Below are 7,817 nucleotides of genomic sequence, written 5' to 3'. Positions count from 1 at the left end.
CACCTTTATAATCACCCAGTTACGTTGTGACGTTTGGTAGCACACAAAGTGTTCCTCCGGTAAACGGGAGTTGCATAATCTCATAGTCATAGGAACATGTATAAGTCATGAAGAAAGCAGTAGCAACAAACTAAATGATCGTGTGCTAAGCTAACGGAATGGGTCATGTCAATCACATCATTCTCCCAATGATGTGATCCCGTTAATCAAATGACAACTCATGTCTATGGTTAGGAAACATAACCATCTTTGATCAACGAGCTAGTCAAGTAGAGGCATACTAGTGACACTCTGTTTGTCTATGTATTCACACATGTATTATGTTTCCGGTTAATACAATTCTAGCATGAATAATAAACATTTATCATGATATAAGGAAATAAATAATAACTTTATTATTGCCTCTAGGGCATATTTCCTTCAGATGGGGACGGAGGGCTTTGTCAACTTAGTCAATATGAACGATTCTAGCTCCGTGACCGTACGGTGTCCATCCAATGGCCGTAGTGCTTCTTCAACCTCTGGTCTTCTTGTTCCAGCCGCCCAAAGCAGCGCCGGTCGTGCCGCCTGCTCCTGCCTCCCGTGGCCGGCTGTGCTGTCGTGGAGGCCTCACCGCCCCCTACTATTCCCACCGCTGGCCAGGCCCTGCGGCGATGGCAGCCTCACACCGCAGCCGAACGAGTGAACCCTCATACTCCTCTCCGCGTGGGCATCCACTGCCGCGTCTTCATCGGATCCGTGTCGTCCCCTTCCTAGGCCTCGCTGTCGTCCACCGCCCTGGTGCTCTCGGTGCGGCATGGTCAACGTGGTCAAGGAACGACTTCCATCGGACGTGGACTGTACGTGGAGAGGCTGACAGCTGAGTCCACGGCGGCAGCAAGGAAGTGCCTCCTTATTATGCGGAAAATAATGATTCCTCCACCTGACAGCAGGGACCCACCGGACGGGCCACCGTATTTCGTGAAAAAAAAAACGTTTCCCCGCTGACTGCTGGGACCCACTAGCTACACCTTCGCACACAAGGAAGTGCGTCCGGGAAAAAAAATGATTCGCCCCCTGACTGCTGGGACCCACCAGCTACGTCTTCGCACACAAGGAAGTGCGTCCGGGCAAAAAAAACCAAAACGATTCGCCCCCTGACTGCTGGGACCCACCAGCTACATCTTCGCAGGCAAGGAAGTGCCTGACAGTCGGGACCCACCTGGTCGAAGCGTACGTAGAGTTGTCATTCTGGTCGTGAACGTGTACGTACATATATACTGGTCGATGTAGAGGCGCGCACGTGTCGTAGTAGAGGCGTGTACGTGTCGTAGTAGAGGCGTGCACGTAGCATGTACACATACGTACAGCAGCCAGGGTGCAAGAAAGAAAATACGGCCACGTACGTACATACGGGCAGGGTCTCGAACGCCTACTCGCGCATACGTACGGCGAGGGCTCGTGTACATGGCTAGGTCGGAACGGAGAAACAGCGTTGTCATCGTGTTCATGGGGAGGCAACGGAATGCGTCGTGTTCATGGGGAGGCAACGGAATGCGGCGTGTTCATGGGGAGGGGTGTGGCGTATCGCAAAGCGGAGGAAACGGACCTCCTACGGTCGAAACGGGGGTCCTGTTGATCGAGAGGAGTGTGGCGTACTGCAAAACAGAGGAAACGGACCTCCTACAGTCGAAACGGGGGTCCTGTTGATCGAGAGGGGTATGGCGTACCACAAAACGGAGGAAACAGACATCCTACGATCGAAACGGGGTTCCTGTTGATCGGGAGGGGTGTGGCGTACCGCAAAACGAACGAAACGGACCTCCTACGGTCGAAACAGGGGTCCTGTTGATCGGAAGGGGTGTGGCGTACCGCAAAACAGACGAAACGGACCTCCTACGGTCGAAACGGGGGTCCTGTTCATCAGTAGGGGTGTGACGTACCGCAAAACGGGACTCCACGAGATACTGTTCATCTCCACCGTCGACCTCCTCCAGCCTCCACGGGCTACCGTCGACCTCCTCCAGCCTCCACGGGCTCCTATTTATCCAGCCTCCACCACGCGCTACTTCACCGGCTACTGTTCAACCACCCCTCCACGGGCACCACTCCACCGTCTACTGTTCATCCAGCCCTCCACACCACGGGGTCCTGTTCAACCACCACTCCACGGGCACCCCTCCACCGTCTACTGTTCATCCAGCCCTCCACCACACCACGGAGTCCTGTTCATCTAGAGGCAACGGCACCGCTCACTGTTCATCCAACCCCCCCCCCCAACGCTCACTGTTCATCCCAGAGGCAGCATCGATCGGCTTCAGTTAACAGCAATAGCGAAGGAATCGCTCGATCGGGTTCAGTTAACAGCCATCGATCGATCGCTCGGGTTCAGTAACGTGTAGCCTGCAGTGCAATCGCTCGGGTTCAGTTAGAGCCCAACGCCTCGCTCGGGTTCAGTTAGAGCCAACGCCTCGCACACACGCGCGTACGTGTATGAGAGAAACGCGCATCGCTCGGCCCCTGACCTCCTACCGTAACCGGGAACTCCCCGAAATTTTCCTCGCCCTCGCTTCTACCACGGTTTTTTTCCGTCATGGACAGCCCAAAGAATGTCATGCAGCTGCGTCTCCGGCCCGCCCAGGACGAAAAGCCCATTTTCTTTCATGATTTTTTGTCACAGAAGTAGGAGCACACCACATCTATGGTGATACCGGGTTTTGTCACAATTATCATCATAGAAGTGTCATATGTATGACAGAAAAAAATTCGTTCGGCCCAAAATGTCACGGATGTGTCTTTTTTTGTAGTGCAACCCTGCCGGTCTGCCTGTTCCTCCTAGCTTAGATAATAAAGCTCAGGTTATCCAGCGATTCTCATACCATCGCCCCACTCCCCTGAATTTTAAGATGAGGTCCATGGTGTCCCTCCCCGCCAGATCCACATCCCTTGCTCCAGAATGTCGCAGCCTAAACTCGACCACATATCCCGGGGAGCCCGACGAGAGTTCGACCAAGAAGAGGTTTATCATGGCCTCTCCGGCGGACGTTGGCGAGGTGGTCGTCGTTCGCCCCGACCTATCGACCCCGGAGCAACACGTAGTCGCGGAAGTCGGCGAAGACGTTAACTACATTGCCATGCCGAAGGCTTCATGTCAGCAGGCTAGCGTATTACTGTATCTCGGGAAAGCTGGCTACGACATCAAGCTTGTCCACACCGACGGCTTCACGTGCGCCATGTCACAGGTTAAGTGGTCCATCCCAACCCCTTTGGTTCAACCATCGTCGATCTCTTCGACGGCCCTGCCACTGATCTCCTCCGCCAAGCAGTCAAGGATTTGCAAGCTTTATACGCCATCGAGCCCATTTTGTCACTTTTGAAGAACACGTTCTACGGCGGCGGCTTGGGATCCTCAATTGCCAAGTCAGATCTCATCGACCACGACCACGACCACAAGGAGGGCACCCACGAAGATTCTTCCAAGGTGAAACGACCCATCCGTGACATCAGAGAGCGCACCATGGGTCTGTGCTCTTCCAACTGGAAGGATCCCATCCATGAAATGTGAGGCAACATTCTATTAGCAAAAATTACCTTTTCTAGCTTGCCAACCCGTACCCTTTGTTGTAGTAGCATTTTCCGTGCGGTGCTTTAACTGTGTCGTGTTTAATTATTTCAGTTATGCAAAAATGTATTGTTTAATAGGTCTATGTGATGTTTAAGTATGAATTGTCCACTTTAGTTTCACAAATGGCTATATTTGGTTGTTTATAGTGAGTAGATGCCTTGTTTATCTATATTTGGTTGTTAGGTTGGTTGGAGTGAGCATTTTTCCAGTTATCGAGCAGATGCCTTGTTTATCTATATTTGGTTCTTAGTTTGGTTGCAGTGAGTATTTGTCCGGTTATCAAGCAGATGCCTTGTTTATCTGTATTTGGTTGTTAGGTTGCTTTTTTTAGCATTTGTCTAGTTACCAAGCAGATGCCTTGTTTATCTGTATTTGGTTGTTAGGTTACTTTTTTTAGCATTTCTCCAGTTATCAAGCAGATGCCTTGTTTATCTTTATCTGCTTGTTAGGTTGGCTGCAGTGAGCATTTGTCCAGTTTTCAAGCATATGCCCTGTTTATCTGTATTTCCTTGTTAGGTTGGTTGCAGTGAGACTCTGTCTAGTTTTCAATGGCTATATTTGTTTGTTATACTGGTCATTTATGCCTTGTCTATTTCAGTCATTCACAATGTGTGGTTCATTATGTGCAAGTTGGAATTGTGCCGCTCGACTATATCAATACCAGTTTGAACAGCTATATTTGGTTCCAGTTATTCCTGGTGTAGTTAACACATGCCCTTTATTTCAGTTTTACACATTTATCCAGTGTGATGTTTAAGCATTACCTATGTTCTATTCATTTTTAACAATACCAGTTTGAATTGTAATATTTGATGGTTGTTAAGCCTGTTGTCGGTAACATTGCCTTCCATTTTATATCTGCTTTAACAGCATGCTGAAACCAACACATTCAAGTTATCATTTGGAGATGATGTTGTTTACCTTTGCTATATTTGTTTGATGTTAAGATTGCGGTACTTATCATGTCTTTCCACTACTTATGCAGGATAACAACGGGAGTGGCCACCATTTTTCGCCGAGGTTAGCTTCATCCCCCGGCTTGTACTCCCCCATCGTTCCATAGTGTAGTGCATATAGATCCAGGCCTGGACACTAGTTAGCTTCTAATATTGACTTGTTGCTTGTAGGTACATATGCCCATGACAAGGATCCAGGCATCGACCCTTTTTGCGTATGGGGCAATCAGATAATGATGAACAAGCATCAAGTGAGGAAACTGATAAGGATTATTAGCAAAAAGATATGAATGGTGGCAAGCAAATTATTTGTTTATGCTCTATCCAACACAACAGTGAGCTGTAGGATGGTAACTACAAACTCTGCAGCCTTCTCTTTTTACTGCCCATAATGAGTTGTTAGACAACAATGTCTGAATCTTTTTCGTTCCCGGTGGTTCCTGAAGCAGTTCACTCAAGATTACCTCGCAAAGTACATGATTGGTGGACACACAATGAAGGTTAAATTATTTCATCCAGACTACAATGAGCATCGAGAAGTCCTAATGAAGAAAGTGAAGGATGGACGGGTAGCCATCACAAGGGGTTGGCCTAGAGTCGTGCGCGTCTTACGCATGAAGGAGGGCACAATATGGGCATTCCGCTTCACCTTCTCCAGCAACCAGAATGTCTTTCGCCTCTCTTTTTACAGTCTTTAGTACAACTGTGGTTCATCATTCTTTACTTGGTGCTTCTATAGTTCTTCAGTATATGTACCCGTGCATTGAATTGTGGATTCGTGGTTGAACCTATATTTGTAATAAACATGGTTGGATATGAAATAAGTGATTGCCTACTTTCAAATTCATAACATGTGATTTTTAAATTAGAGATTAATTGGATTAATTATGGATTAAATAGGGATTACACTACACACGGTTTATGAAAGCGAAACGTCTACGATATACATGGAGATCAGAAACGTTTCTAGAATCCACTACGTGTGCGATCAATCTCCACTTCACACACGACTTTCTCTTAAAAACTGTTTGCGTTACGCCACATTGCGTAAACGTTTATCACATAAAAAATGTGTGTGATGGACAACCTTTGCTACACAGTTTCTTTCTACGCACCGCGTGTGATGCATTCAATAACGCAAACGATAAAATTATTAATATCGTGTGCAATGGCAACACTATCACAAACGATTTAACGGGGAAAATTGTGTGTGATTTACCTGTGAACGGAAACGTTTTCCTTGGAGCGACTGTGTGGGATGTACATACGAACGGAAACGTTTAGCGGGGACTGACTGTGTGGGATGTACTTGCAACCAGAAACAATTTCGCCGTATAATTGTATTTTTAGCTGTATTGTACGTATTTCCGTATTTGAGTGCTTGACGGTCGCACACGACCTCATTTTGCCGAACGTGTGTGCCAGGAGGGCATATCCCCGATGGTTTCTGGGTCGTGTGGGAAGGACCCCCCTATCGCCCACACTCACTTGGCGACGGTTCCAAATGCCGTCAGGGAAAGGGGTTTTAAACCGTTTGTTTAGAACCGACGCGCACCAGTGCAAGTAGGATTCGCCCCCCTCCTATTCCAACTAGGAGAAGGAAGGGAAGGGAGAAGGGGGGAGAAGGAAAGAGGGGGGCGCTGCCCCCTCCTAGTTCAATTCGGACCAGCCCATGGGGGGCGTGTGACCACCCCTTGAGGCCCTCATCTCCTTTTCACTAAATCCCATTAAGACCCATTATTCCTTGGAGGATTCCGGTAACCTCCCGGTACTCCAGAAAATACCCGAAACACTTCGGAACCATTCCGGTGTCCGAGTATAACCTTCCAATATATAGATCTTTACCTCTCGACCATTTCGAGACTTCTCGTCATGTCCGTGATCTCATCCGGGACTCCGAACAATCTTTAGTCATCAAATCACATAACTCATAATACAAATCGTCATCAAACGTTAAGCGTGCGGACCCTACGGGTTCGAGAACTATGTTGACATGACCGAGACACATCTCCGGTCAATAACCAATAGCGGAACATGGATGCTCATATTGGCTCCTACATATCCTACGAAGATCTTTATCAGTCAAACCACATAACAACATACGTTATTCCCTTTGTCATTGGTATGTTACTTGCCCGAGATTCGATCGTCGGTATCATCATACCTAGTTCAATCTCGTTACCGGCAAGTCTCTTTACTCGTTCCGTAATGCATCATCCCGCAACTAACTCATTAGTCATATCGCTTTCAAGGCTTATAGTGATGAGCATTACCGAGAGGGCCTAGAGATACCTCTCCGATACATGGAGTGACAAATCCTAATCTTGATCTATGCCAACTCAACAAACACCATCGGAGACACTTGTAGAGCATCTTTATAATCACCCAGTTACGTTGTGATGTTTGATAGCACACAAAGTGTTCCTCCGGTATTTGGGAGTTGCATAATCTCATAGTCAGAGGGACATGTATAAGTCATGAAGAAAGCAATAGCAATAAAACTAAACGATCATTATGCTAAGCTAACTGATGGGTCTTGTCCATCACATCATTCTCTAATGATGTGATTTTGTTCATCAAATGACAACACATGCCTATGGTCAGGAAACTTAACCATCTTTGATTAACGAGCTAGTCAAGTAGAGGCATACTAGGGACACTTTGTTTTATCTATGTATCCACACATGTATCAAGTTTCTGGTTAATACAATTCTATCATGAATAATAAATATTTATCATGGTATAAGAAAATATAAATAACAACTTTATTATTGCCTCTAGGGCATATTTCCTTCAAACCAAGCTTTTCAACCTCATTTTTCGGGCAAACAAAATGCCAGAAGAATGGAGACGGAGTATATTAGTACCAATCTTCAAGAACAAGGGGGGTGTTTAGAGTTGTACTAATTATCGTGGAATTAAGCTGATGAGCCATACAATGAAGTTATGGGAGAGAGTCATTGAGCACCGTTTAAGAAAGAATGACAAGCGTGACAAAAAATCAGTTTGGTTTCATGCATGGGAGGTCGACCATGGAAGCCATTTTCTTGGTACAACAACTTATGAAGAGATATAGGGACATGCTGTGCGGTTTCAGTACTACTAGGTGTGAGGAGGAGATTAGCCTTGATGGCCAGATGGTACCCCAGAAGGACACTTTTCGGTATTTGAGGTCAATGCTGCAGGAGGATGAGGGTATTGATGAAGATGTAAACCATCGAATCAAAGCCGGATGGATGAAGTGGCGCCAAGCTTCT

Source organism: Triticum urartu, chromosome 7 (assembly GCF_003073215.2).
Source record: "Triticum urartu cultivar G1812 chromosome 7, Tu2.1, whole genome shotgun sequence".
NCBI lineage: Eukaryota > Viridiplantae > Streptophyta > Magnoliopsida > Poales > Poaceae > Triticum > Triticum urartu.
Note: the sequence above shows the minus strand (reverse complement) of the source record.